General features: G+C 42.1%; 1 pseudogene; it reads left to right on the top strand.

Moving 5' to 3' along the window:
* The first annotated feature begins 4,787 nt into the window (after positions 1-4,787).
* Positions 4,788-17,793, top strand: LOC132210556 (NACHT, LRR and PYD domains-containing protein 3-like; annotated as a pseudogene).
* Positions 17,794-17,945: the final 152 nt, after the last annotated feature.

The raw sequence follows: 17,945 nt of genomic DNA, 5'->3' as shown, positions 1-17,945 counted from the left end.
TGGAGGCATATTCAATTGAGATATTCAACAGGAAATCAACTTCAGAAGTGGGGGTGGTGGAATGTCTCTTGGTCAAGTTCTCAGTCAGGCAGCCACCCAAGAGTTACAGAAGAAACTGAGGGATTAAGGCCTGAGATTGACACACAATGAATTCCTCATTCAAACATCCCTCCCCCCAGTACAGGTGGTTAACTGGTACCAATGCCTCCTTTTTCCCATGGATTTTACTGCTGCCTCAGTTGGGACATTGTAAAATGGAGGTTAGTGCCTGATTAGCTCTTCCCTAAGCAGCCACAGTGTAGTTTCTGTCCTGCAGTCTCTGAGCTGACATGGTTACTGGTGCTCTGCTCTTATTTGTCCTGTTTGGGCCCATCATCTTCTGGAAAGTTCCCCAGTGGAGTCGGGCGAAAACCATTGCTCCCCAGAATTGAGGTTTGTCTCTCTTGTGGCGTTCTCTGTGCTATTCAGGGCTGTCGTCACAGTAACCTTCACTCCAGTCCAAATGCTAGGTTTTGCTTCCGAGCCCTTCAATTGCTGCCCTGTGCTGCTGATCTTTTGATTCAGACATTTTCTTGCTGCTATCACCATTTCTCTGGATGTGATCTCCACCTCCCTCCAGGTCTAAATATCACTAGTAGCTTCTAAGAGCTTGGGATTGACTGGCCAGGGCACAATGCCATTAAAAACTAGTTCCATTGTACACTATAAACTATGTGCAGAAACATCTGACTGTCAGAATGGTTTCCTCCTGTGTTGCTATGACTTGTAGTTTTTAAAAAATTTTTGTCCTTATTCTGGCCTTTAACATAAAAGAACAGAAAGATGCTGTAAACCCTGGTTTATCTGTAGATTAAGTGCCAAATGTATGATTGTACCTGAAGCTAAGAGGCTTCTGTGAACTCCTCCATCTATTATTTTCATGCAGACTTTAAATAACTTGGTTCAAACCAGTTTAAGCATTAGCTCCAACCTTAAACTTTGTAATGGCTGTAATCAGTACCAAATTGGATATTTAAACCTGTTGTTTTACTTTCAATAAGAAACAAATTACCATTTGGCACCAGTATGATTTGACAGCACATAGAATGTCATAGAATCTCTATAATGTGGAAACTGACCCTTCAGCCCAACAAGTCCACACTGACACTCAGAGCATCCGAGCCAGACCCACCCCCCAACGAAATCCACACATCCCTCAATACTACAGGCAATTTAGCATAGCCAATCCACCTAAGCTACACATCTTTGGACTGTAGGAGGAAACCAGAGCCCCCGGACAAAATCCACACAGACATGGGGAGAATAAGACTCCACACAGACAGTTGCCCAAGGTGACTTGGGTTCAGGAGTGGAATTGAACCCAGGTCCCTGGTGCTGTGAGGCAGCAGTGCTAACCACTGAGGCAATGTCCAGAATTCACTCATATTCTTCCTGACTTTGAAGAAGGTTCTGTTCTGTTTCTGACTCAGAACCATTGAAAAGCGCAGCCTAGAAACATTTCTTACACACTTCAGGATTAACCCATATGGGGACTTTGCTGTTGGAGAAGAGAGATGAGGAAAATCCAAGTGCTATTTAACCCCCATGGTGTGATCCTGAAGGACTGTGTCCAGGCTGAAGTGTTGTTTCTGCCAATGATCCTTTCCAGATTATTCTTTCTGAGTTCCAGCAGGTGATGTTGGAACACTCAGATGGGAAAGAAATGCCCACAAGTGCGTTTTAAGTAAAGTTGCATTGTTAACCATGCCTCTAAAATGTCAAGGATTGTTAATAACAGCAAATGCAAAACCCAACTATCAGGACACTATTCAGTCCTGGACGATTAACAGCAGAATCCAAGCCCCTGCAGTCACTTGTGAACATGAGTGTCTCAGTCTGTGAAGTAACTGAGTGACTCTTGTCCCATAAACAAAGCAGGTGAACAGCTTCTCGCCAGCGTCAATGGATAGCAAGTCCATTTTGCTTTTAAAATTGTAAAATTTTCTATCTAAATGAGCAAGTAGCTGTATAATAAGGTGCATGACTGATTTGTATCTTTTGTCACACACAGAAAAGATGACAGTTCTTTGCCGGTTTGAATTTACTGGTGTAAGGTGAGTTCATCTCATCCTCTGAAGCCAGTCACGTAGTGAGAGCACCTGAATGGTTTCTTGTCAGTGTTAACACATTGATGGCAGCATAGCTGTACAGAACGTTCACACCACATCCTGCAATCAGACATTTAGAAGCGCTGCTGTCTAGGAGCACTTGGTAGTGTGTTCACAGGTTTCTGATCAAAATGGGAATTGGACATTACGGGGACAAGGAAGGAAAGTGGAGTTGAGGATTATCAGGTCAGCCATAATCTCTTTTGATGGTGGAAGATTTGTCGGGCAAAATGGCCTATTTCTGATCCTAGATAACAAGGTGCATAGCTGGATGAACACATCAGGCCGATCAGCATCAGAGGAGCAGAAAGGCTCGGGCCTAAACCCTTCTTCAGAAAATATTTCTGCTCCTATTGTCTGATGTCCTTTAGGCATCACCACAACCCAAGCCATGTCATTTCAGCACAACCAACCCATTTTCACCTACTTATAATCCCATTATCAGCATTTTCTTTTCTCGCGGGCATACCATCATCTGTTCCTTCTACTGTCCAACTTTTGCTTACTCTGCCTATTGCTCCCACTTTATCTCTTCTTCATCTCCCCACCCCCAACCCGTCATCAGCTTATCCACCACTTTTCATTGGCCTCACTTCAGCCTTTTATTTTCTCTTTCCATTCCTTTTCTCACATGTAATTGTCTAAGTTCCTTTTGAAAGTAACTCAGCTTATTGTTTGAAACACTTCTTGTAGTGATGAGCTCCATTTCCTAACAACACAAAGGTAAGGCATTTCTCCTCATTTCCCTGTTGGATGTACGAAGAACAATCTTGTGATCTTGGCCCTTCATTTAGGATCTTGCAGTCAAGTAGAACCATTATCTCCAGGCCTACAGGCCCACATGGTAGACTGAGCATAAAAGTAAAGTTCACAAGATCCAAGCACAAGTTACAACTTCACTTCAAAGTTGACTGGATGGCAGGAAGCAATGAATGATAGTCAATGGGTGTTTGTTTATGTGACAGGATGGTTGTTTCCAGTGAGGGTGTGCTGGACTCAATCCTGGGTCCTTCATTCTATAATAATATCCTTCTGCAGTTGAGATGTAGGAACCTGAATTAGAAATTTTCAGATGATACCAAAGATGGGCAAGTGCCTGATATTAAGAATGAAAGCTGTACATCATAGAAGTTAACAATGGACTGGTCAGGACATGAGAAATAGGAGTAGGATTAGACCATCTGGCCCATCAATCATGTTCCACCATCCAATAAGTGTATGACTGAGCTCACTGTCTGACCCTTTTTGAAGAAAGGTCTGTTCCTCAGTGTTGAACATTTTCAACAGCCCAGCCTACACTGATCTCTCATCAAACACTCACAGCCTTTTGAGCAAAAAATTCATCTTTGCCCTTATCTAAAACCAAAAACTCAGTTCTTAAACAGATTTTCCCTGTTCTTGATTCCCCCACAAGAGAAAACATCCTCTCAGCAGCTAACCTGTCAGGTCCCATCAGAATGTTATGAGACCAATACTCATTTTGTTAAACCCCAATAGATACACATCCAAATCATTCTTCAAATAATAATCCTGTCATCCCAGGCATTGGCCTTTGGAACCTCTTTTGAATGGTTCCCAATCCAAGTATAGCCCTTCTTAGGGGAGGAGTTTAGAACTGTTGTTTAGACTGTGACTAGATGAATGTTGCTGGTAACCAATTACATGAGAGCCCCATGACACCACCAGTGACACTGTGGAATCGTATTCAAAGATAGTAAGAGCAGAAGATGCTGGAGTCAGGGATAACTCAGCATGTAGCTGGAGGAACAGCTCAGAAATGAAGAAGGGTCCCAACCCGAAAAGCCAACTTTCTCTAATGCTGCTTGGCCTGCTGTGTCCATTCGGCTCCACTCTGCGTTATCTGTGGAATTGTATTGATTTATTCACAAAAACAGCCACTTAATTCCAGATTGTATGACTATGCAGAATAAAGGAGAGTTTCACCAGACTTTCTTCAAACAAAATTTCAAAATAAACCATTGATTACAAAACAAAACTGACTCTTAAAATTAGTTGCAAACTCTGGTTAACATCTGAGCTATTATCTGGAAACGAACTATATTCCCTTAAACACAAGCTCACACAACACAAAGGACACTGCAGAGGTTCATTTTTATAGAGAACATGTGCCAAGAGTCTGCAATGAAAAGATAGAATTTCATAAATCTTCATGATCCACTTCTTTTTGATGAAATTAAATTGCTGACAGCCATAGGATGGACTAAAATGAAACTGAATTAAATGTTTGGGTAGTAGTAACAGTTCAGCATTTCAGGGATTATAAAGCAGTAACAAATGTTGATATTTGGAAACTTTATCTGATTCCTAATGCAACGATATTTCCAAATAGTAGGACAACTAATGCATTGACAGTTATTACCAAGGGGTGGGACTAGGGAATGTATTAAGTCTTGCTATGATTAAAGAGGGAACATGCTCGCCGTGAGCTCAAAAAGGCTAATGGATGAATGTGCTAATTTACAGATATTCTGGGAGAGGAAAGAGATGCAGACAGACAAACAAGGGACAGAAAAGGACAGAAGGATATTTAGAGCTCCAACAGGCTACGATTTAAAAATTTTCTTCGTGAAAATAGTTTGGAAGAGGATGTGAAGGATATTCAAATTGAGTGATCTCGAGATGGTCAGTGCATGGGTAAAACATTGTCCAATGTTGTATAAAGTGGAGAGTGTGATATTTCTCAGGAATAAATATTAAACAGTCTTAAATTTAAATAGGGAGATGTTGCAGGACTCTGAGATACAGAACTATCTGAGTGTCCTGGGATATGAATCACATCGAGTTAGTCTGCAGGGGCAGATATGGTGAGGAAGGTAAGGGGATGGTTTATTTTTCATTTGTTATAGGATGAGTACATCACTAGCTGGCCACTATTTATCCCCCATTCCTATCAGCCCTAGAGAAGGTGGCAATGAGCTGCCTTTTTAAACTGCTGCATTCTAAAAACCTTTTGTTTTGGAGAAACAGAATGTAGCAGAAATTAAACTGCAGCTTTCTGTTTTCCTGCTCCCAATTTAACATTCAAACATTTAGTTTCTGAGTTAGAGAATGCAATCTCATTGATGGTCTCACCGAGTTTATATAGAGGATGGGGAATGAGTTACACTCTGAAATGTAATCAAGGGATTTGGGTAATTTGCATACAGAGCAACAAGTAGTAGGGAGTGAGTTACAACATGGAATCTAATTGAAGGGTTTGAGGTGGTTTATGTCCAGTGTCACAGATACCCAGGAGAGAGTTACAGACTAGAATCTAATTGAGGGGGTTTGGGATAGTTTATATGTGGAACAGTAGATGCCACAGAGTGAGTCACAGAATCTATGTGGATCAGGAGTAATTTATATATAGAATACAGATACACAGGAATGAGCTACAGACTGGAATCTGATTGGATTACATATAGAGTAAAAGATATCCAGGAGTGCAGCACAATCTTTAATCTAATCATGGTGTTCAGATGGTTTGTGTCCAGAGTTACAGATATATGAGAGTGAGTTGCAATTAGAATCTTATTTAGGTGTTTGGGGTGGTTTTTAGTGTAGAATAACAGATACACTGGAGTGAGTTATAGGCTGGAATCTAATCAAAGGGTTTGGGGTGTTTTAAAAATTGAGGGGCAAATTTGAGATGTGTGAAACTTGTGTGGGGTATTATTGGGAGAGGGCAAAAATGGGAGGATGCGCAATGGACGGAGTGGCAGCACAAAACATGGGCTAGGTGTAAATTGGGAATGGGCACAAATGTGGGGCAGGGACAATAAATTTGGAGGTGGCTGAGTGCCAAATCTGAGGGGAAGGTGAAGACCAATATTTGGAGAGGGGCAAAATTTGGTGGCATGACAATAGGGGGAACTTGAGGCTTGCAAAGTATTGGACGGGTTACAAGTTATGGGGGACGTAAAATTGGGGAGTCTGCATAACTGGGGAGCATGCAACATTTGGGAAGGTGCATAATTTGAGTGGTCATAAAATCAGGGGGATGGCTGCATAATTGAGTGGGGCCTGGGATACTAATGGGAGAGTGTAATATCTTGGGATCAATATTTGAGGTGCAAAATTCGGAAGGAACACTAAACTTGAGGGTGGGCAAAACCTGAGAAAAGGAGCAAACATTTTCGGGGCTCAACAAAATTGTGGGTATCATATAATTGGGGGTGGATAAAGACATGTGGGGTCAAAATGAGGCAGTGCATAATTTGAAAGGAATTGTGGAGTCTCCAAGAGGGAACAATGTCATGGGTGCAAAACTGGAGGTATAGGCAAAAGTTTGAGGACACCAAGCTGAGGTTAAAATTGGGGATGTGAAAAATCAGGGTGGGGCACATTATTTGGTGAGGGGTAAAAAATTTGGAGGATACACATCAATTTTGGCAGGTGCAATATTTGGATTGGGGCACAGTTTAATGGGGTGGTATAATGTGGGGTTCATTTTTGGAGGTGATGCAAAATATGGGGGTGGGGAATCAACAAGATTTGGGGATTTGTAAATTGCAGAGAGTCACACAAACCATGGTGGGGGGAAGAAACAAGGTTAAGCGTGTGCAAAATATTTTGGAGTACAATACTTTGGGACAACCAATTTGTTGGGACGCAAAACCTGGGAGGAGGACTGCATAATTTTAGCCGTGCATAACTTGTAGAGAGGCTGCAAAACAAGGCCGGGGGGAGCACGGTGAGGCAGGAGGATGCAGCAAAGGTTGGGGGAACGCGGTGACAACAAAATGAAGGGGGAAAGAACAGAGCCAAAGGCAGGAAGACAAGGTAAGTATCAGAAATATAAAAGAAGGAGAATGAAGTTTTGTGTGTGTGTGTGTGTGTGTGTGTGTGTGTGTGTGTAAGAGAGAGAGATGCGGGGCTAAAGACAGAGGTAGGGAGAAAGAAAAAATAAGAGTGGCAAAAGACAAAGTCAGAAAGATGAGTTAAGAGTCAGAAATATAAAAAGGAAAAAAGACAGAAACAGAACATAAGAGAGAGGGTCTCAAAGAGAGAGAAAGGGGAAAAGGGAAATAAAGTCACAAGTACAGGCAGGAGTTGAGGAAAGATATGGAGAGACTGAGAAGGGGAATATTCATTGTTCTAGTGGATCCCAGGTACTTCAATGGTTTCTCACACTCCCTGTCTTCCATGAGGGACATATCCTGCTCCTTGGGTTTGGTTCATGGATGGTTCAAGGTGGTGATGTTGAGATTCCAACAATCTCTCACACATGCACAGACAGAGAGAGACCCTCTGATACACACCTCCTGTTCTGTCCATTTGGCAAAAGGAATATGATTGCCAGGATCTATTTTAAATACCTTCCAGTCTGTCACTTGAAACCCCTTGAAACCCCTTGTCAGGCCAAATTTCAACTCATCCAGTCAGCTCCCAGCTCTCTCTACCTGGAGCACGCCTACTGCCCCCCTCCCCCCACAACCCAGTATGGAATATACTGAGAGGGATCTTCATGATTTTAGAGAGGGGAGGGAGGATGTGAGAGAGAAAGCAGCAGCTCAATAATTAAGTCCAAACTACCTTTGTCTGAACCTCCCCTCCCCCAACTCACACATTGGCCCCAGCCTTGAAATCCACACAGAGACAAACCTGCAGTTTCAAACCAGCAGCAGCCACTGCACAGATTCATTTAGACAATGGAACACAGGATTCTAAAACCAATGGATACAAATTCATCCTATAGGGGAACACAGCATTTTCACACAGATCCACAGAAAGTGTATTGGGACTGAAATGAAAAAGTCAGCAAATTTACTTTTAACGACAGATAATGGGAACTGCAGATGCTGGAGAATCCAAGATAACAAAGTGTGGAGCTGGATGAACACAGCAGGCCAAGCAGCATCTTAGGAGAACAAAAGCTGACATTTCTGGCCAAGACCCTCGATGAAGGGTCTCGGCCCGAAACGTCAGCTTTTGTGCTCCTAAGATGCTGGTTGGCCTGCTGTGTTCATCCACTTCCACATTTTGTTATCTTACTTTTAATGAGTTTCAGAATTCTACAAATGAATCAATCCATTTTACAAACAAATGGTGATTACACAGACCTATTTTATAAATTAACATAAGTTCATGATAACCCTGACAAAATATCAAGGGACATTGTGTCTGTGGGTCTATATGTACGTATGCGTTCAACTCTGCCAGTCATGGGACACATGATGAATCAAAAGTCAACGTCTCTCTCTCTCTCTCTCTCTGTCTCTTTCGTGCTCAGAGTGATACAATGCCACCCTCTGCTGCCCTGCCCTCTTCCACTGCATCTGCCCTATCATCTTCCAGGCAGATGGATCAAGTCCTCCATCACATTAATCAAACACTCCTCCAGGGGACTGGATCAATCAATGGTTTATTAAGAACAACAACAGCAACAGATACATGCCCTGCAGTCTGATCTGAACTCACTGGTGGCTCAGCAGGTGGGATGAGCGAGTAAATCCTTTTCCAAAGAGGGAGCAGGTAACAACGACTTACCAGTCTATGTTCACTGGTGTCTCAGAAGGTTGTATGAATGGACAAATTGTTTCCCACACATAGAGTTGGGAAAGTCCCTGTCCTCAGTGTGAATGTGTTGGTATGTCAGCACTTTCTATCTGCTTTTGAAACTCTTCTCACAGAGTGAACATTTCAAAGGTTTCTCATCTGTGTGAACCAGTGGGTGGTGCCCTGAGATTGGACAACTGAGTCAATGCTTTGTCATAGGACCTCTCCACAGAGTGAACTCACTGGTGTGCTAGCAGATGGGCTGACTGAGGGAAACTGTTCAGGGCAGATGAATGCCCTCACCCCTGTGTAAGTGTGTTCAAGTTTCGTAAGGTCAGATGACTGAATGAATCACTTCCTACAAAAAGAGCAGGCATACAGTCACTCCCCAGTGTGATTGTGTCGGTAAGTTTCCAGCAAATATGGCCATTTGAATCCCTTCCCACAGTCAACACATTTCCATGGTTTCTCTGTGATGCAGGTGTTCTCATGTCTCTCCGTATTGGGTAATCAGCTGACTTCTTACCCATGCACAGGACAGGAACGGTGTGATGTCATTCAGGCTGTGTAACTGGTTCAACATCTGCCCAGTCAGTTCATTGTTACACTCTCACTTGGGCTGTGTAACCGGTAAGAACTAGATCCACAGCCAGTTCACTAGAACCCTCACTTATATGGATGTGTCTTGGCGCATTTCCAGTCAAATTGATGTTTGAAATTTTTTTACCACACACAAACATTGAAAATCCAATGGTCTTCAAGTGCTGATGAATTGAGTCACTCTCAGATTTTGATGGGATGTTTGTTTGGAATTCTTGCTGATAAATGTGCTTCTGTGATAATCGGTAAAGCCAATTTAAATTATGAAAAGGTGAGTATGAGGAAGGGAGCTATCAGGTGTTGTGAAATGGAATTAATTGAATCTGGTAATTTATGTAAAAGACAATCAAAAATAATGCGATAAAAAGTTACTGGATTATCATAAAAGCTCAACTAGTTCATGAATATCCATCAGGGAAGGGGACCTATTGCCTAACCTGGGCCTCCACGAGACTCAGCCCTCAATGGGAGAAGAGAAAGTGAGATCAATGGGATGCTTAAGGACATGGTTTCCTCCAACAACATCACAGGAATAATTTTGAAAGATCCTCCCTGTAAGAAGTTCAGGACCAGTATGTATCGGGAACCATCACCTATAAACTCCCCACCCAGATACACACTGTCCTCATGTAATCACATTTTGCTGTTTCTTAAAAGTTGCTGTCTGACAATCCTACAACCTCTCACGAAACAGTTGATCAGTGAAATAACAACTTGTAGAGCTGGATGAACACAGCAGGACAAGCAGCATCTTAGGAGCACAAAAGCTGACGTTTCAGGCCTAAAGCCTTCATCAGAAATAGGTAAAGGGGGAGAGGGTTCTGAAATAAATAGGGAGAGAGATGGAGGCGGATCGAAGATGGATAGAGGAGAAGATAGGTGGAGAGGAGACAGACAAGTTAAAGAGGTGGGGATGGAGCCGGTAGAGGTGAGTGTAGGTGGGGAGATAGGGAAGGAATAGTTCAGTCCGGGGAGGATGGACAGATCAAGGGGGCGGGATTAGATTAGTAGGAAGGAAATGGGAGTGCGGCTTGAGGTTGGAGGAGGGGATAGGTGAGAGGAAGAACAGATTAGGGAGGCGGGGACGAGCTGGGCTAGTTTTGGGATGCATTAGGGGGTGGGGAGATTTTGAAGCTTGTGAAATCCACATTGATAACACTGGGCTGCAGGGCTCCCAAGCGGAAAGTGAGTTGCTGTTCCTGCAATATTCGGGTGGTATCATTGTGGCACTGCAGGAGGCCCATGATGGACATGACTTCTGAGGAATGGGAGGGGGAGTTGAAATGGTTTGTGACTGGGAGGTGCAGTTGTTTATTGCGAACTGAGTGTAGGTGTTCTGCAAAGGGATCCCCAAGCCTCCACGTGATTTCCCCAATTTAGAGGAGGCCGCAATGTGTACAGCAGAAGCAGTACACCACATAGGCAGATATAGAACATAGAACAATACAGCGCAGGACAGGCCCTTCAGCCCTTGATGTTGCGTGCACCTGTGAACTAATCTAAGCCCATCCCCCTACACTATCCCATGATCATCCATATGCTTATCCAAGGACTGTTTAAATGCCCCTAATGTGGCTGAATTAACTACATTGGCAGGCAGAGTGTTCCACGCCCTTAACACACTCTGAGTAAAGAACCTGCCTCTGACATCTGTCTAAAATCTATCAACCCTCAATTTGTAGCTATGCCCTCTTGTACAAACTGACACCATCATCCTCGGAAAAGACTCTCACTGCCCACCCTGTCTAATCCTCTGATCATCTTGTATGCCTCTATTAAATCCCCTCTTAGCCTCCTTTTCTCCAATGAGAACAGACCCAAGTCCCTCAGCCTTTCTTCATAGGGCCTGTGCTCCACACCAGGCAACATCCTGATAAATCTCCTCTGCACCTTTTCCAATGTTTCCACATCCTTCCTGTAATGGGGCGACCAGAACTGCACGCAATATTCCAAATGAGGCCGCACTAGCATTTTGTACAGTTGCAGCATGACATCATGGCTCCGGAACTCAATCCCTCTGCCAATAACACCCAACACACCGTAAGCCTTCTTAACAGCACTATCAACCTGGATGGCAACTTTCAGGGATCTATGGGCCAGCGATTGGAAGAAGCAATTGAGCAATTTGTGGAATTTGTCAGTGTAGCATTGCTACATGAAAATATGTTCACTGACATGGAGAATCAGGTTGGCTGATCTTTTTGAAACAACACACTCAGATTCAAAATTCCTGTAATATAATCCAAAGTACAGTTATGATTCTGCCAATTAGACAACGTGAACGTGAGTCTCACCCAAAATCTGGTCAATAGCATTGAAGATAATAGGGAATTCCAAACTTAAATTACTGATGCAAGATTTTGTGAAAATCTAATTAAAAATACTGATCAATGGAACAGAATGCTTACAATTCACACAGGAGAAAAGGAAGAAATAAATAACTTTAACGTCTGTTTGTTTGCAGAATGTCAGGGAACTCACACAGAAAGGCCGAAAAGCAGAAGCTTCCAAATAGCTTTTCATGGTGCACGGTGCTGAGACTGGGAGAGCGTTGTGGATTATTTTTGTGAAATTCGGGGACGTCAAACTCAAAATGAAGAACATATTGAGTGAAATCTACGAGAAAGGTCACATTCAAATTGTGTTCAATACACTGTACTGTTCAATACAAGTCTCCTGGCCCTGATGAAATGCATCCCAGGGTACTTAAAGAGGTGGTGGGGGAAAGACCAAATGCACTAGTGATTATGTACCAAAATTCACTGGACTCTGCGGTGGTTCCCGCAGGCTGGAAGACAACCAATGTGATGCCACTATTTAAAAGAGGAAGTAGACAAAAAGCAGGTAACTATAGGCCAGTTAGCTTAACTTTGTTAGTGGGAAAAATGCTTGAATCTATCATTAGGGAAGAAATAGCAAAACATCTGGATATAAATTGTCCCGGTGGGAACACCCAGCATGGTTTCATGAAGGGTAGGTCATGTTTAGCTAATTTGGTGGAATTCTTTGAAGCCATTACTTGCATGGTGGACAACGGGGAACCTGTGAATGTGGTGTCTCTAGATTTCCAGAAGGCATTTGACAAGGTGATGCACCAAAGGCTACTACATAAGATAAAGTTGCATGGTATTACAGCTAATGTATTGGCATGGATAGAGGCTTGGTTGACCAGTAGAAAGCAAAAAATAGGGGTAAATGGGTGTTTTTCTGGTTGGCGCTCAGTGGCTAGTGGTGTGCCTCAGGGATCAGTGTTGGGGCCGCAATTGTTTACAATTTACATAGATGATTTGGAGTTGGGGACTAAGGGTGGTATGTCAAAATTTGCAGATGGCTCTAAGATGAATGGTAGAGCAAATCTTGCCGAAGTCACGGAAAGTCTGCAGAGGGATTTAGATAGGGCAAAGGTCTAGCAGATGGAGTACAGTGTTGATAAATGTGAGGTCATCCATTATGGTAGGAATAACAGCAAAATGGACGATGTTTTAAATGGTGAAAAATTGCAGCACACTGCTGTGCAGAGGGACTTGGGTGCCCTTGTGCATGACTCACTGAAGGGATTGCAGGTGCAGCAGGTAATTAAAAAGGCAAATGGAATTTTGTCTACCATTGCTAGAAGGATGGAGTTTTAAAACAAGGAGGCCATGCTGTAGCCATATAGGCTCCTGGTGAGGCCACACCTGGAGTACTGTGTGCAGTTTTGGTCTCCCTACTTGAGAAGAGATATACGAGCACTGGAGGGAATGCAAAGGAGATTCACTCGGTTGATTCCAGAGTTGAGAGGGTTGGATTATGAGGAGAGACTGAGTGGACAGGGATTACACTCATTGAAATTCAGAAGAATGAGGGGAGATCTTATGGAAACATATAAGATTATGAAGGGAATAGATAAGGTGGAGGCAGGGAGGTTGTTTCTGCTAGCAGGTGAAACTAGGATGAGAGGGCATTGCCTCAATATAAAGGAAAGCAGATGTAGGACTGAGATCAGGAGGATCTTCTTCACCCAAAGGGTTGTGGATCTGTGGAATTCCCAATGAAGCAGTTGAAGCTACCTCGCTGAGTGCGTTTAAGGCAAGGCTAGATAAATATTTGAACAGTAAAGGAATTAAGGGTTTTGGTGAGTGGGTGGGTAAGTGGAGCTGAGTCTCAAAAATATCAACCATGATCTTATTAAATGGTGGAGTAGGCTCGAAGGGCCAAATGGCCTATTCCTGCTCCTAGTTGTTATGTTATGTAATACAGTGTACCATTTCTATCTCAGATTTTGATTAAACTTCACTAACGAGGAAAAAAAATCATTACAGGTATGAACTTACCAAGGGAGATCCTGCTCCAAACCATTGAACCAAAGGTATCCAGTAACCTAAAAGGTCAGCATGACATTCCTGAAAGTACTTGGAAACAGATTCAGAAAAACGGGGAGAAGGAACAACGTAAAGATGGAAAGAAACATTTATGCGTATCTCGAAAAGTCGTCAAAACATTGAAATGATTCTGTCACGATCAATGCTCTATGTTTACTTTTTCTTATAAACGAATGATCAAGCTAGTCCTTTGAATTATACTGTGCATCAGCAACTAAATATGTAGAATAAGAAACAAAACACTGTAGACGCTGAACAATAAAAGCATGGAAAATGCAGAGAAAAAATTGAGCAGATTCGATGTTCCGTAAACTTTGCGTGTTATAACCTACATTAGAGCCCACCTGTTTCATTCTTTCTTTCGAATAACTTGAATGAAATACTCTGTAAAGGAAAGCACATTCTGAACAATGGACTCTTTGGATTGGGCGATTGAAATAGTTAGGTCAGAAATACTTGCACATTCCGCGAAACAACAGCATGAATGTAAAATTCATAACTCGGTCGATAGATTTCATGGCGAAGCAGAGTGATTTTTTTTTAAGAAAAACATACGATTTCTATTTTTGTGATGTGTCACCATAATGTTCAGTTCACCTACATTCTTGGTTATATTTCAAACCTATGAACAAAATACACCATGGAAATTGGTGTCTTAGCAGGTTAACTAACTAAATATTACAACGGTAAGTAATCTTTTGTTAATCAGAAAAAATCCAGAAGATTAAGCAAAACTTGCATTCAAAGGAGAACCTTTGCGCTGTTAACAGTACACCACTCTGAGAATAATCAAGGAATGTAACACCGACTTAGCTCTTTCAAAGTGCACTTTGCATCATTAAAAAGCCCAAAGCTACTTGCAGGGAAGTCGGTTGCTTTGGCCGATTTTTTTCTTCTGATGTGGTGGTAAAACATTGTTCTTTTCCAGCTGATACAGTAAATGATATGCCGACTTAACAGTTTCCACGCTGCCTATACTCTAAATGCATTCCTTTGAATCCCAGAGTGTTCTGAAAGGAATCCTCAGCAGATCGGAAAATATGATTTCATTTTAAAGTCTCATTAAAATGATGGCACATGCAGCAGAGAAATTTCCTTGAGTATTGACCCGCAGTGCTTCATTAGATTATTTGGTCCTTTTTGCAGCCTGGATGTCGAACCTTCGACCTCGCAAGCCTGTTATGCTCAAAATTTGGTGCATGTTTAACTGAAGCATAGCATAATGTAAATAATCAACTCTGAAGGCATTGTGAGAAATTGTTGTCTGTGTTACTATTTTATTGTGACATTAATAACTTTGTTCAACATTAATATTAAAGATATTCAAGAGGAACATCGAGAATATCTCTGTTCACAAAACGAGAAACTGCCGGTTAGCAGCATTCAAAGAAATGAAGTGAAGGCATTCTCTCTACCTGACTGCTACACTGAGTTGATAGTCATTACTGATGTCCGTGAACAGAGACTCCTGGAGCATGAACTGTGGGCCAGGGGCAGGGACCATGAGGACTGGCAGAAGAGGCTGGTTCGGGATGAACTGGAGAAAATCAGCATTCACCAGCTGCTCAGAGGTTGTTTCGGCAAGAGTGGTCTCAGTGGTGCCACAGTGATAAGCGGAGTGGCGGGCATTGGGAAAACCACAATGGTACAGAAGATCGTCCATGATTGGGCAGTTGGACAAATATATGCCCAGTTCAATTTCGTCTTCCACTTTAAGTTCAGAGACTTGAATGGTGTCAGTGGCAGAACAAGCCTGAAAGCATTGTTCTTGGCTTCTTACCCTCATTTTGAAGGAATGATCCAGCACCTGTGGGAACATCCAGAGAACCTACTATTCATCTTCAATGGTTTGGATGTGTTCAAATTCAATATTGATTTTAGTGATTGCCAGAAAAGGAAAGAAACAGAACGGGACTGCTTCGATCCAGAATCTCGCTGTGAACTTGTTGACAATGTTCAATCTCTGGTACAAGAGAAGCTTTTAATGAACTGCTTGGTATTGGTCACAAGCCGACCACATGCACTTGATTCGTTGGAAAGGGTTGACATTAACCTATGGGCTGAAATTTTGGTTTCTTTGCTGAAGAAAGAAAGGAATGTTTCAGGAAATTCTATGCAAGTGTAACACTTGCTGAAGATGTGTTCCAGAAGATCCAACAGAATGATATCCTGTACACCATGTGCTACAACCCAGCCTACTGCTGGATCCTCTGTTCTTCACTGGCCCCCAACTTTCCAAGCCCTGAATTCGAAGATCAACTCCCTACAACCAGAACCCAGCTCTTCACGAATTACATTTACAACATTTTAAACAACCACACCAGGGAAGTGGACAATGCTTGTGACGTGTTACTAAAGACCGGTAAGATGGCTTTTGATGGAGTCTCAAGGAACGTGATTGTATTCGATCAGAGTCATTTCCATCAACACAACCTTGAACCTTTGAAGTCCATCTCTGGTTTCATGATGGAAATACTGGAAAAAGACTTTTCCATAATCAGTGCTGTATACACTTTCATTCACCTCGCCATTCAAGAGTACCTGGCAGCACTTTCACCTTATCTGGAAAGAGCTTCTCAAATGTGTATGAGCTGCTAGAGAAATCAAAGCACCAGGATGATGGATGGTTTGATATTCTTTTCCGTTTCCTCACAGGCCTCTCCGTGCCGAGCTCAACCCAGCAACTGGCACATTTCTTGGGTGATTTCCAACAAGAAGTCTCTTGCCCAGGAAAATCTTGGTTGACACGGATGGTAAAATTCCAGTTCACAAACACAAAGTCCAAAAAAGACAGAAGGAAACTCATGAACATCTTCCATTAAATGTTTGAGTCTCAGGATAAACTGCTGCGGTTTGCAGGAGAGTGCAGTTGAAAATTAACTTGGGCTGCATCGAAGAATCAGAGGCATTACGACAGACCCCAGTGGACTGTTTTATGCTAGCCACAGTTTTGGATCCCTGTGTCATCATAGAGGAGTTTGATCTTAATTATTGTTACATACAAGTTGAAGATCTTCAGCGGCCCTCTCGCATTCTACACAAGTGTAAAGTGCTCAGGTATGATTGCGTAAGGTTCAAATTGGAACTAACATTTCACTCAGTTAATACAAAACAAATAGGTGCACGCATGATTATGACTAAAAAGCATTCTCCCAATGGCTTTGTTGAAGTAAACATAGAGCTATTTCTTCAGTGCTGGATAATATCCCTACCTCTGGCCAATTACACCTCATCCTCTCCAGAGTTGTAAATGCATGCTTGAACAAATGAGTGATTTATTAACGTTTTTATCTATTGATTTGTTCGATCTTTTGAATTATCCTGATCCATTTTTATACCCTCAAACACAAAGTACAGATATAATTCAATTGGAGAAAGTTATCACAGTTTTGGTACGTTGTCGATACAACCATACTTATGGCTTAAATGTTGTAACACCCACAGAAAATTCCAGATAACATGAAGTCTGATGTGGTTCACTTAGTTCAGCACGTTCAGTGACGTGATATTCAAAGAACTGAAGCAGTGAATTCTTCAGAAAATTTAAGGAATGGATCTATGGGAAGTCTAATCATCACCTTTTCTGGCTCCTGTGTAACCAGGAATCTCTTAAGGTCAAGAAATATCAGTGACTAGTCTGCAAATTTCAGAATTCCTTCAGAAGTTGCTGAATCATGCTTCTGTTACGACGCTCCGTAAAATGCTTACTCCCCATGCCCCACAACGATCAGGCTATTATTCCATTGTCCTAGTGTGTGTTCATGAATCTTCTGTCAAAATTTGTCACACACCAGAATTTTGTAGACCCTAAGAAAGTCTCTCAATTTAGTCATGTTTCTGATTTTTTAGAGTGAATGATGGAACTTGTTGAGAGTATATTCATCCACATTTCCACAGTCCCATGATGCAAACATAGTCTGCAAAGGATCATCATTTTCTTCAATCCATCTATAGGCGTTATGATTAGAATGTTACACATCTGCATAGCTGTGATATTAAGAAAAGTTCTTATTGCAATTTGTTGACATTTCCATATATCAATATTGTCAGACTAGTCAATACCTTTTCTTGAAATACTTTCTTGTTTCACTTTTAGATTGCTTTCCAACAATCTGACAGACTCAGCCATGAAAGAACTTGCTGGCTGGATCAGAAGGCCAGATTTCAAAATCCAAATTCTGGAGTGAGTTTGAAAATGGGCAATTCTGTTGAGTATCATCACTTATGTACCCTAACTCAAAAAATAGAGGGATGCCACCATGAAAGGACAGCATAATTTCTAGATCTAGCATTCAGAATATTAACAACCACTAGAAAGTTTGCCAACAGTCTTCCAAGG

This window comes from Stegostoma tigrinum, chromosome 15 (genome assembly GCF_030684315.1).
Source record: "Stegostoma tigrinum isolate sSteTig4 chromosome 15, sSteTig4.hap1, whole genome shotgun sequence".
NCBI classification, from domain to species: Eukaryota; Metazoa; Chordata; class Chondrichthyes; order Orectolobiformes; family Stegostomatidae; genus Stegostoma; species Stegostoma tigrinum.
This window is presented reverse-complemented; position numbering and strand designations above follow the sequence as displayed.